The sequence below is a fragment of the Mytilus galloprovincialis genome, chromosome 5, assembly GCF_965363235.1.
Source record: "Mytilus galloprovincialis chromosome 5, xbMytGall1.hap1.1, whole genome shotgun sequence".
NCBI classification, from domain to species: Eukaryota; Metazoa; Mollusca; class Bivalvia; order Mytilida; family Mytilidae; genus Mytilus; species Mytilus galloprovincialis.
The window spans coordinates 10,701,122-10,715,508 of record NC_134842.1 but is presented as its reverse complement, the minus strand read 5'-3'; the positions used below and the strand labels follow the sequence as shown (position 1 = coordinate 10,715,508).

General features: G+C 32.1%; 1 long non-coding RNA gene across 1 annotated transcript; it reads right to left on the bottom strand.

Annotated features, from left to right (window-relative positions):
• Nucleotides 1-2,327: 2,327 nt before the first annotated feature.
• Nucleotides 2,328-13,572, bottom strand: LOC143074319 (uncharacterized). The gene is made up of 2 exons (XR_012977798.1): nucleotides 13,488-13,572; nucleotides 2,328-3,362 (listed from the first exon to the last, which is right to left on the bottom strand). It is a non-coding gene; the product is annotated as an uncharacterized LOC143074319 (long non-coding RNA).
• Between the last annotated feature and the right edge of the window lie 815 nt (nucleotides 13,573-14,387).

Below are 14,387 nucleotides of genomic sequence, written 5' to 3'. Positions count from 1 at the left end.
ATTATTTTGTGAAGTAAAATGTTCATAAATAAACAAGGTAACTTGTTTGTTTTTCTAAATAAACAGGTATTAATTATTGTACATTTAATATTAATTTTATAAAAGTATTGAGAAAAAAAAGTTTTTAAATAGTTTTTGATTAGGGCTATTCCAGAAAAAAATGTATTGGGGGAGGGGGGGTTTGGAAGGCATATTATATTAATAATACATGGGTGATGGGTATCAGAGCAACTTTTCACACAATAATGCACTATAATTCTCGATTACAATTGTCTGGGTGGCGGGTGCTGACAAAACTGCCTTCCAACCCCCCATACATTTTTTTCTGGAATAGCCCTTAAAAAAATACAATATTTCTGATTTATGAAATATATCAACAATTGTACGATATTTTTAAAACAAATGACAACAACTTTAAGTTCATTTTCTCTATAAGTTTGTAAATAAATTTAGAAATAATGCATGCAATTTTCAAAAAAAGAGGTATAAACTCATAATCACACTTAACACAAACGTAGAGAATTTGAGAAATGTTTCCACTAGTCTTGCAATTTTACTGGGAAGTCGTGGGACATTTATACAACATTCTCTGCATTTTCGAACAATCAACGTCAGATTCATCGGAACTCAACAACTTTCTTTATTGACATCGAAGTTGCTGTCTAGAACTCTCCCACATCAGTCTTTCCACGAATCACTATCAAAGTTTTTTCCCCGAATATTCCCAGTGTCTTTGCAATAAAATGCAGTCAACAGGACTCATCACCAACTATAAAGAAGAACCAGACTTCCATTAAAAATAAGAAGATGTGCTATGATTGCCAATGAGACAATTCTCCACAAGAGACCAAATGACACGGAAATTAACAACTATATGTCAACATGTGGCCTTCAACAATGAGAAAAAGCCTATATCGCTTAGTTCACTATAAAAAGGCCTTTTATGAAAAATGTAGAACAATTCAAAGGAGAAAAACTAATGTCTAGTGTGAAACTAATAACCTAGTTTATGTACAAAGTAATGACGAAAAACAAATATGTTGCACAGCAACAAAGGATAACCACTGAATTACAGGATCTTACTTGGGACAAACACATGCAGAACATGGCGAGGTTAACATTATTTGAAGGTACCCTCCCAATAATGTAGGACAGTGTCGTAACAGGTTGAAAAAAGGCTGATCTCATAAGATGGAACCAATCAGAAATACATCGGACAAAACACAGAGTAGACCAGGACTGCTACTTGTGCATCATCTCCAATATAAAAATAGTTCACGAGTACTCGTAGTTACTGACAGCAAGTTCATGATCAAAGCCACTAAAAACTTATTAAAACATCATGCATATAGGACTAAAATTTTAGGACTTCATATTACATTCTGTGTTTGATGATGCTTCAATTGTACCTATGTACAAAATAAAATATGTAAAAAAAAATATTTTCATGTTTTTTTAAAATATTTTATTAGTTACATTGATAAGTAACCTGTTATTAACTGCTACACACTATAAACACAAATTAATCACTACCAAAACAATTCCCAATTGTCCCACAAAACTTCATTACTATTTTACCTGAAATTTCAAAAAGTGGGACAATCGGGAAGACCCCAATGAATGTTACGAAACTTGTACACAAAACTCAGATGAAGTATGCCACTTTTATTGTTTTTATAGTATGTCTGTTTATAATGTTATCTGCAAACAGGGGCACATCTTCTGTGTTTGATGGTCACATTCCCAATTTATTTGTCCAATTTTACAAATGTTTCCAATAAAAAAAATTTAAACAGAAGATCTAGCATAAATTAGTAACATAATTAAAGCACAAAAGAAGGCTAAAAGTACAAAATTATACCTAATGATATGCTAATTATTATATTGCACAATAAAATGCCTAAAATCTGTCTGGACGAAAGCAGACGTGCTTACAAATTACCCCGGTTTGTTAGTGCACAACTCAGATGACCAGTGTGAGCTATTGCATCAATTGCATCTCATGTCCTTCTGTGATATGTCAGTTTTATGTCCTTTGTATGAAGTTCTTACAGAGGCAGTATGATTTTTGGTCTGTGCATATGTCTTTTCCTTTGTCCGTTACATATCAGTGTGTATTTTTTTTATTCAGGCAGTTAACCCTGATGTAATGGTCTCATCAATTTGAAACTAAGTACACATGTACAGTATGATGAAATTATTTGAAATTATGTAGCGATATTTCAAGATTCATTAAAACATAGTCATTTCTTGTGTGAATTTGTACATTTGCAGGTTACAGTTTTTGGTTAAGGTTAAGTTTTCCCGGAAGTAGTGGTTACAATAAATTATCTTATATACATGTTTATTTTGAGTACAAATTTCAAATATGTCATTACATGAAATATTCGTTCAAACTACTTGTGTCGACCATAGGCACATTGAATTGAAATGCACGTAGAACAAAACTTTTATCAACACAATATAATAAGGATATTTACTTCAAGATTATCTCAATTTTTCACCTTGTGAATCTTCACATAATATACAATAAAAATGGAATAAAAGATCAGCAAACTGTCAGTATGTAGTCACTGCACTTATTCCGTACCCAGATAGTATTAGGATATAGTGTTATGAGAATAACAAACTACCTTCCAGTTTCGTGTCAGTTGATACATAAATAGTAAGTTTGGTCTTTTCAAATTCTAAAGATATAGTATGCTTATAGCTCTTTTGTAATTGTAGTAAACGATTTACAATATAGCATTTCAATATGGTCAACATTTGTATGTATAGTGATTGCATCTGAATTAATGAACGTTTTTAACGAAATTATTGTATGGATATACTACACATGAAACACATTTACAAATAACTTGACTATCAAAAGCTACATGTATTGCAGGTAAGTACTTGAACATTGACTAAATATGTACAACAGTAATTTTAAAGTATACTTCAACTTGAATCTAGATACCAATTCCGTTTATAACAATATTTATCACTGCAATAAGGAATGTCAGTATCAGTACTGTAGTGTTGATTCGGTCATTTAGAATTTTTCTCGCTTTTCTAATATTAGCTTTTTCTTGTACTATTTCTTCGGTTTCCAGGGCGCAAGATTGCCTATCTTTCTTTTTTAGATTTGAACTTTTCTGTTCCCTTGGTGCCAGTATAACTAGCATAATTCCAGCTGCTACTTGTAATAAAATAGACACACACAACAAAGTGACTCCAGCTATGCACTTATCGCTATCCCCACATTTTCCTGTCTGTAGTAGGTTCTTCATAAGAGAAACATTTGATACTAGTAACGCTGTTGTTAGACTTCCTTGTGATCCAGTCTTTTGGTGGACATAAGAATTCTTCATTCTGTTTTCCTGTTTAATGAAATGTAATAAATACAAAACAGTAAGTCAATCATATTACAAATAGCATGGTGCATTTAGGTAATTCACTATTTTCTCACCAGATGCACATTTTTATCTTGCTGTATATAGTAGAATAAGTAAACGAATGCGAACAGTGAAATGTCTACTATTTTAGTATGTGATTAATTTTTCAAGGTTCGCTTCTTTATTATCCCAGATAACCCCACTTGTATCTATAGGGACAGTAATAATTTTAACAGTTTAAATATGCAAAACACTCATTTGCAAATCTGGCGCCGCATTTTTTTAAAAAATTAAATACCGTGTCGTGTAAATAACCAAAATGGCCGAAACAGCATTTTATTAACTAAATACCAACATTTAAAGTACTATACTAAGCAGTTCAATTGCAATTTGAATTTAGATAAACATGGTATTCAGCATAATCCGCGAGTTTCATCATTATTCCATGGAATTTTGGGTAAATCCCATGGGATACTTTTCGAATCTTTAGTATTCACTATATCATGTATATTGCTCTTTTGTTTGTATATACACTCATCATATGATACAGGATTGAAATTTTGTATTTACGCCGGACGCGCGTTTCGTCTACAAAAGACTTATATGTTACGCTCGAATAAACAAGTTTTAAAAAGGCCAAATAAAGTACAAAGTTGAAGAGCTGTTTGCCACTGTGTTTCATTGATTGATATTTGCTTAGCGTACAGGGGCATGTATTTGATATGATGCTGATGTATGCTAGATATATGTATATATATATACAACTCGTCTAAACATCAACCCAACAATGTTAGATCTGTTAATTTGCTTTCGCAAATTTTTGGTTCTTCCCTCGCCGGGATTCGAACCCATGCTACTGTGATATCGTGACACCAAATCGCCTGCACTGCAGCCGTCCCGCTAGACCACACGACCACCTGGGCTCTCAAATAAAAGAGCTTTCGCTGGCCGTGTGTTACCTTTCCACGTCAGTTTTAATCTAGCGGCGTACTACAGTACATGATATATAAGGCATGAAGATGTTATTGTTACAGATCAGCTAAATTATCTATAGTAAAGGATCCTACAAATTAATGTAATATACAGTCACAGAAAATAATTATATTTATAAGTACGTCTGAGTCAGTGACAACTCTACAACAGATGTATCCATCGGATCGCCATCAATGATGGTGATACATGGCTAAGTACATAATGTATATACAACTCGTCTAAACATCAACCCAACAATGTTAGATCTGTAAATTTGCTTTCGCAAATTTTTGGTTCTTCCCTCGCCGGGATTCGAACCCATGCTACTGTGATATCGGGACACCAAATCGCCAGCACTGCATCCGTCCCGCTAGACCACACGACCACCTGGGCTCTCAAAAAAAGAGCTTTCGCTGGCCATGTGTTACCTTTCCACGTCAGTTTTAATCTAGCGGCGTACTACAGTACATGATATATAAGACATGAAGATGTTATTGTTACAGATCAGCTAAATTATCTATAGTAAAGGATCCTACAAATTAATGTAAGATACAGTCACAGAAAATAATTATATTCATAAGTACGTCTGAGTCAGTGACAACCCTACAACAGATGTATCCATCGGATCGCCATCAATGATGGTGATACATGGCTGTGTACATAATGTATATACAACTCGTCTAAACATCAACCCAACAATGTTAGATCTGTAAATTTGCTTTCGCTATATATATACCTACTATCCGGTAATCGGTGATAACATGTTGAAGTCGCAGGAATATACCCTGTTTTGATCTTTTTTGACGCCTATTGTCAGTGTATGTCTATTTAGCTCTCATATGACATTTCACTATGACAACATACAGTGTTCTGACTTCGAGTTGACCATTTATTGATAGAAGTCTATGATAATTTGCTGCTAGAGGAGGAGGAACGGGTTTACATAATCATATAAAATATAAGTTTTCACGACCTGGGATCAAATCCTCCCTTCCTTTGGAACTGGATGAAAGTACTTTTAAATATTGGAAAGTGAGTTCGCTGATGCAGGTTAATCCAGAAAAGTAGAGTAGACGCATCGTAAAATGTTCTTTCATATTTACTATACTATATATAAAAATATTAATTTTCGCGAATCATTTAGGTCACGGAAATTCCAAAATATGGCAGTTGTACAAACAATGTAAATACACAGAACCCCATCTAAACTTGCTTTAGCTAATAGTATTCATCTTTTTCTATTTTATATGTACTAACAACATTCCATTTTTCTATAATTTCGATTAAAAAATTCCAAAATCTGAGTTAAAATAGGTCGAATGCCCCAAATAAACGTTGTCTGATTTAAAGAAACAAAAATTCAAATTTAAAATTAGTTTCAAGTGACTCCTTCTAAAATGTTTATATATTGCGAATGTTCACTATGTCAGTTTAAGATAACTCTTGATAACTGATCAAGTGTCCATGATTATTGTTATTTAAATGGATGAAATAATATATCCATCAATGATCATGATGGGGTCTTTTCAGTAGAGTTACTAGATACCTTGAAAGATAAACGGTATCGAAGTAAAACAAAATTATTTCCGTGTTTATAGGGGGTTTATGCTTGGTGTCCTTGCATTGACGACATATTACACAGTTCTCTATTAAATCGATATAAATCAATCTTACTGTCCTTATCAAGTAACCTTTGTTCTATTGTAATACCTTTTTGTGTGAACAGTTTAAAGAATTGACACAAAAAATTGTCCATTTAAATTGTACAATAGTATTGTAAAAACTTGTCATTCGGAGGCCCTTCACCTGGATCTTTATCTGGTTGTGTTTTACCTCAACATTTTTTTTCATTGATAGAGTTTCGTGTTGTATTTCCATAACCATTATAGTAATGTTATAAATGTGATGTAAGAAGAAAATTCATAATTGAATAACAAAAAGTTTAAATAAAGGTAAAAGTTTATACAGGTGTTCAAAAGTCCTAAATCGAATGAGAGAAAACAATTTTAAGGTTACAAACTAAAACGTTTTTTTTAAACCGAAATGAAAAACTGACTTTGGAACAACAGTTGTGGACCACTACTCTTTGGTAATATAACAAGAGAAATCTGTCAATGGGCTCAGTTCTATAAATGTGTGTTATTGTTTTACTTTATAGTTACTAGTAATTTAACATGTATGTGCAACATAACAATTTATTTATAATCTATTACTGCCAATGTGACACCAAAGAGACAACAGTTACTCCTCTTATGTATGAATAAGAGGCAATATCTCATCAATATCTAATTAATAATTATAAATTAGTGGTTAAGCAAACATTTTTTTTGAATAATTTTTTAAATACTAAGGTTTTTTTTACCTCGGGAATAGATAGTCTTAGCTGGATTTAGCTAAATTGTTAGGAATTTTGGTCCTCAATAATCTTCAACTTCGTTGGCGTCTGGCGCAAATACTAAATGTATATCCTGGTATCTGCAAAAAGTAACATCACGAAAATACTGAACTCCGAGGAAAATTCATAACAGAAAGTACCTAATTAAATGGCAAAATATAAAGCTCAAACACATCAAACGAATGGACAATTGTCTACTGACTTGCTACAGACATTTTCTTATGTAGAAAATTGTTGATTGAACCTGGTTTTGAAGCTAGCTAAACCTCTCACTTGTATAGATGATACTCGCATCAAATTCCGTCTTTGATGAGTTTATCATCAAGATATATGATAATAAATTGAGAGCTGTTCTTTGTCCCAATTTGCTATATGATTGTGTGGTATTAATATTGGTCATATTCAAATTAAATGGTGTAATCAATGTTGATTCCCCCCCCCCCTCAAAAACTGTGCGAATGTGTTTAGTAGAATAAAGTATTAAATTTTGGATCCAGTTTAATAGAAATCGTCAATGAAGTGAAATGTTTAGGAACAATTATTGATAGTACGTTGGCTTAATGCATATGCAATATATTTAGACAAAATGCAGTAAAGTCTTAAATTGCATTACACTGCGAACTGTCACTAAATGAGAAGCACATATTTATTCCTTTCGAAACATATATAATGCACTAATAGCATCTAAAATAGACTACGAATGTAAAGTATACAAAGACCATTACATCAAATTTGATAAGTTGCATATAAAAATGTAACCACCAGTAGACTGCAAGTAGGTGATCTCACGAAGAATGCAGAAAATCTTTCTTGAATCTACGTGTAGTTATGATGGCAATCATCCAACTAAAATTCGTCTGGGTTATAATCGCAAAAACTTTTATGCCCTACCTACGAAAGTAGAGGAGCATTATGTCTTCTGGTCCATTCGTTTGTCCGTGCGTTCGTTCGTCTGTCTCGTTTCAGGTTAAAGTTTTTGATCAAGGTAGTTTTTGATGAAGTTGAAGTCAGAACAACTCTAAACTTAGTACACATGTTCCCTATGATATGCCTTTCTCATTTTAATAACAAACTACAGTTTTTATCCCAATTTCACTGTCCACTGAACATAAAACATGATAGTGCGAGTGGGGCATCCGTGTACTATGGACACATTATTGTTTAGTCTGCTAAGAACAACGATGCGTAAAGAAAACTGACGTTTGAAACGTTCAAAAAGCATGGAGTCATCGATCTTTCATTGAAACAACCACACTTTTAGTCCCTTGCATTACTATATACAGGAAGTTTTATACTTCTCAGAAAATAAAGAAGGTTCTCAGTTTGTCTTTAGATGAAATATCAATGTTTATGTAACAGAAATATTCATGATGTGTTTCTTAGGGTAGTCTCATAAGTTCGATTATTACTCACAAGACGAGCACAATAAAAGAAAACACTAACCCGAATCTGAAAGCTTTTTAATATCCATAGAATAACGATACACAAGCTAAGCTAAGTCCTTTGCAGACTTAAAATTTTGCGACGGTTCATTGAACGTAATCAAAAGACTTTTGTCTTCCGGTATTGTACATCAGTGAATTAATCATCTTTTAAACATATGTACGTAAATGTAATTGTTTTTTAAAACAAGTAAAAAAAGAAGGTTAAACACTCTGGTCTATTGAAGATTATAAGCTACTCCGAAACCTGATTATATAACAGTAACGAATGAAAGTCATCCCTCTTCGTTACAGTTTAATAAAATTTCTCGCCAAAATGTAATACTAAAACTATATAATTAGGAATTGTATATACACTCATATCTACTAGTATTTAATATTAGTTTTTTGCGCAATTACTATCAAAGTAAGCCGCCTACATAAACAAATACTAGTTACAACAACAAGATATACATGATATAATTTCATTGACAACTAAGTAACCAGGACATTGCACAAAATGTTACTATCAGTAAAACATCTTTATAAGTAATGTACATTTTAATAGACATAATACTATGAACAGGATATAAATCATGTATCCATGGTCATAACTTCTGAACCAGTGAGGATTATTATATCCAAAAGGATGAAAGGTACATTGTATTTTTCCGAAATTCGATTGGCATTGTTAACAACGGAGTTACAGATAGCCAGTTTCATATGCTCTTCAAATAATGGTGGTCCTTTATTTATACCATCTAATAAAAGTTTGAATACATAAGTAAGTTCATCATAGATACCAGAATTGACATTTTAGATTTGTGCCCGACGCGCGTTTCGTCTACAGAAGACTCATCAGTGACGCTTGAACAAAATGTTAAAGAAGTTAAAAAAGCCAAATAAAGTTCGAATTTGCAGCCATTTATTAAAAAGTGTTTTGTTCATGTTGATAAGGAGGTTAATATTAAAGACTTACACAATTACCTTGAAATAAATGCTGAAGTTTATATTGAAATGATGGAATCTACAATTATCCATTATCCCATTATCTCAAGGTGTTTATATAGGTGATCCTTAGAACCTCAGGTGGAAACCCCTCTCAAAATGATTAAAGAAATGCAAACTATCTGATGGACCTTCTACAAAATGGAAGTATGCTACTCCAATACGGATGTGTATTAATTCACAGTTAATGTAGAAATGAAATTAGTGACATATTCTAATTTTGTCTCTTTTTATGTTGTTTGGTGTTACTTTTTCACTACTCGGATTTTCTTTCTAGCAAACAACATTGTACAACAGATCATTTTAAAAAGACTTGCTGCTTGAGTTTTGACTTGGGCAGTTTTTAATAGTACAAATTCCAATACCTATCAGTTTTAAGAATATCTTGTCTTTCAGTAAAAAGTTAATACAATTTCAGCCATTGTCCAATATCTTTTAGAGTATGTCACAGTGATTAGTTCTATAATGAGGAGACAAACAACGAGTAGGAATTAATTGTATTCTTTAATTGTTTTGTTATTCTTATTTTTAATACAAAAAAGTATCTATTCTATATTTCAGAAACTAAGTCTTCAAAACAGATTTGATGAGTTGTTTGAAAATAAAAAATGCTTAATATTTTGGAAGATTTGTTTTTAAACCCTTTCATGGGTTCAATTGCCTTTCCTAAGTCAGGAATCGGGTCAATAATTGTTTTCGATAGTTAAGTTTTTATATTTTTTTTCATCCAAAAGTGAATTTGATGTTAATGACAACATTTTTTCATTGTCACTAGTATATATAGCTATGCACAACGTTTATGTAGGTGTTTTGCAGTTCAACTTATTTTCTATAATAAAATATTGATCAGTTTTGATATCATCCTTATTAACTTATTTACAAATAGCTCCAAAAACTAAGGTACTACAAAGCACAAAAAATCACCCCACTTCCTTGTTGGATTAAAATTTAGCTATTCGGAAACAAGACACAATATATTTACGAAATACGGGAAAATAAATTGTTCATTAAAACGCAGGATGCAAATTACAAAAGTTTCATTGTTTATTTTGTATTATATCACTTTATGTCAACTGGGGGCTGTAATTCAAAGAAAAGTATGTCATATTGGATGAATCACATTAGGTATAGTCTAAATGATGGGCAATGGTCGACTGACTGCCCACCTGTTGATAATCAGTAAATCTCTCTCTGTTGTATTGAATATTTTGCAAACCAGTTGGACAATATATAGTACAATAGAACAAAGGATTCTGAATCAGGACAATATTTATCTGTCACAAGATAGGGAGATTGTAAAAAAGCATTGGGAACAATTTGTCGGTGTTCTAATTGCAATGAAAGGCTTTAGATGTTTTCGGTTCCTTTAGAATAATGCAAATTCCTGAATAAAACATCTGAGTAGACTGCATGCGAAATCTTACAGCTGACACAATATCTATTGTAATTCGGAAACTTGAGATGCGGTTTATTCGAACTTGTGAAGACATTTTTATTATATTGTCACAATACAAGGACATCATTGATGTCACCAAAGAATGCTATCATGATAACACAGTCTCAGTTGTCACTAAGATAGTTCTTTGACTAAATATTATACTAGATTTTCTGAGAATTTCTTCTTTTTCATAACTTAGCAATTGTGTAGAATTGTAACTGCTATTTCCTCGTGTGATTTTGTATGTTTTCAGTTCTCAAAATATCACCTGTTTTTACTTGTTCATAGTATTTTAATTGTTTTTATGCCCCACCTACGATAGTAGAGCGGCATTATGTTTTCTGGTCTGTGCGTCCGTCCTTCCGTCCGTCCTTCCGTCGTACCGTCCTTCCGTCCGTTCATTCAGGTTACATTTTTTTATCAAGGTAGTTTTTGATGAAGTTGAAGTCCAATCAACTTCAAACTTAGTACATATGTTCCCTATCATATGATCTTTCTAATTTAATTGCCAAATTAGACTTTTGATCCCAATTTCACGGTCCACTGAACATAGAAAATAATAGTGCAAGTTTCAGGTTAAAGTTTTTGGTCAAGGTAGTTTTTGATGAAGTTGAAGTTCAATCAACTTCAAACTTAGTACACATGTTCCCTATGATATTATCTTTCTAATTTAATTGCCAAACTAGACTTTTGACCCCAATTTCACGGTTCACTGAACATAGAAAATAATAGTGCAAGTTTCAGGTTAAATTTTTGATCAAGGTAGTTTTTGATGAAGTTGAAGTCCAATCAACTTCAAACTTAGTACACATGTTCCCTATGATATGATCTTTCTAATTTAATTGCCAAATTCGAGTTTTGACCCCAATATCACGGTCTACTGAACATAGAAAATGATAATGCGAGAGGGGCATCCGTGTACTATGGACACATTCTTGTTCTTTTTTGCAACGTTCTGTCTACGATTGATTTTACGTAAATGACACATGTTTTAAACTGCAGTCAATTTCGTCATCAAATAATACAAAGTTATGACAACTAATTCACCGATGAATGATAGAATTTGGCAAACAAACATATTAATGTATTAAAGGCCTGGAATAAGTCAACGTATTCAGTTATGATATGGCACTGGTATTGTTTTATAAGTGTGAATGATATATTAAAGAGAATAGCAAGAGTGACAAAAACTAACCACATCAACTACCAAAAGCACTCCAAAAATGTATTTATAGACCGATGGATTATTCAATGTGCGAAAAAAAAGCAAAGACATGATGTTGATTTGGTTTAACAACATGGTATGCCACGATGGTATCACAAACTCAGAAGTCAGCTTTTTAATGTTGACATAGGTTATCAAAGTGTTCGTTTTGTTTATTCTTTAGTTTTCTATGTTGTGGCATGTTTACTATTGTTTGTATATTTGTCCTTTTCATTTTTAGCCATTGCGTTGTCAGTTTGTTTTCGATTTATGAATTTGACTGTCCCTCTGGTATCTTTCGTCACTCTTTTATAATTGATATGGTAATAATCATAAATCAAATTAACAATCGTATAATTTTTCAATATTATTATTCCCGTAGAAATAGATTAACTACAGCAATATCGTACAAAACCATTCATATATTTAGGTCCTACATTAACATCGAACTTTATTTGATGTTTTTCTCTTTCTTGTTTTAAGCATCACAGATAAGTTAATGGTAGATGAATCGCGCGAAGTCTGTCGTACACAAGTTTTTATGCTGTTATGTATGATGAGTTTATAAACTACGGTAATGTATAAAATAACATGCCATTCAACATATTGATATGTAAAGACCTGTCAATATGTGATAATTGATATGATGGGAAAGGAGAGCAGAAATACAGCCAAAGCCTTATATGTATATCGGTTATAATGTTCTTTATATTGATACCATAAAATAAAAGCGATTCACTTTAAATATTTTAATATTGAAAAAATAATCTTACTTCGGGTTAAACATTCTTACATTCATGAGAAGTTCATGTCAAAACTATCATATAGAAAACCGATAAAGTATGTTTCATATTATCTGTCACTTCGTCTCATGGGTGTCAGAATGTAAACTGTAATATGTCATATGTCTGTTTTCAAAAAAGAAACTTGAATAAGTCATATTATATCATATATGCAAGAATGCAAACTGTAATATTCCATATCATTTTGTAAGAATAAGGATATGTAGTATGCTAGCAAATGAGACAAATGTCTATTAAAATTCAAATGAAGTGTATGTAACGATTTATAAGTAACTATACAGCCTTCAACAATGAGAAACCCCTTAAACGTATAATTGGCTATAAAAGTCCCCGACATGAAAAATAGGAAGCAATTCAATTGAGAAAACTTATGGCCTTATTATAAAAATATACAATTTACGAAAACAAGCTTTGAGATATACAAACCAACGACAAACACTGACCTGCAGGTTACTGACGTGAATATAAAAAATGCCGCGGGTTAAACATGTTTGTGAGCCCGTCCCTAACCTGGGGCAACATAAAAGAAGAACAAACTATAAAAATGGTTACAAAAGATTTAACTCATCATGACGATACAAAGCAGAAAAAAGAGCTAATGAATACATATACCGGACGTGGCAGGGTAACAAAATAAAAAGACACAAAGTACATTGTACATATCTGAGGTAACTCGCTGTTTCTGACAGCTAGTTCAAATCCAATAAAGAAATGTTTGCACAAATGTAAATTGTGATATGTTTTATGTTTAATGCAAACTGATATATGCACAAATACAGGCATGTGTACTACTCAAGTCCAAGCAACATAACTTAATTTAAAAAGACTAATGCCGACAATGTGAATACATAATTTAAAATAAAACTCACCTTATATTGACATCAATTTCATTCTAATGATAAAGAAAAATATACTATTCACCTGTATAATAAAAGGAAGACGGAAGCTTTAACACTATTGCGGAACTTACACCTGTACACACAGATCTTTTTTTACTATATCTAGTAATTTACAAAAAATTAACTATGACCGGAATGTATAATAGTATATAAATACTATATACTATATATACTATATCGTTCACCGATTTTAGTCAATTCGGATTTACATTTGTACCAAAAAATATTGCCAGTGATTATAATACGCTGTATTCAACACAAAAGTACACTTTTGAGCTTATGATTGCATATTTAAACAATTTTAGCCATTGCTGAATACTTTCATAAATCAATTATTTATAACATTGAGTAGAATAAATGTTTGATAACGATAATTACCTGGTTATTGCTCAGTGGAATTTCACTGTATCTTTGGGGTATAGGTGATAGTTTAAACACATTAAGGAAAGCTTTGTTGAGGAACTTCGTTTTTTTTTCTACTAGTGTATAGATCTACTAGTTGTGAAATCCTTGGTTATCACGTAACCTCCGTAAAAGACCTCACTTTTTGGGGATGTATCTTATAGTTGTAATAACCTAGAGACCTAACATACTTTTTTTTTTTTGCTTTTGCTAAAGAAGTATATATAAGGTACTTTTTATGTCACTAATTACCAAGCCGATTCTCTAAGGGACATCATTTTTCTTTTAAATTTATTTGCGAGTTTTGATAGCCCTGAATACCAGGGAGCATTTATGAGGGACATCACGATGTCATGTGTACTATTGTTTTTCTGTTTGTCTTTTTTCATTTTTAGCCATGGCGTTGTCAGTTTGTTTTAGATTTATGAGTTTGACTGTCCCTTTGGTATCTTTCGTCCCTCTTTTGCT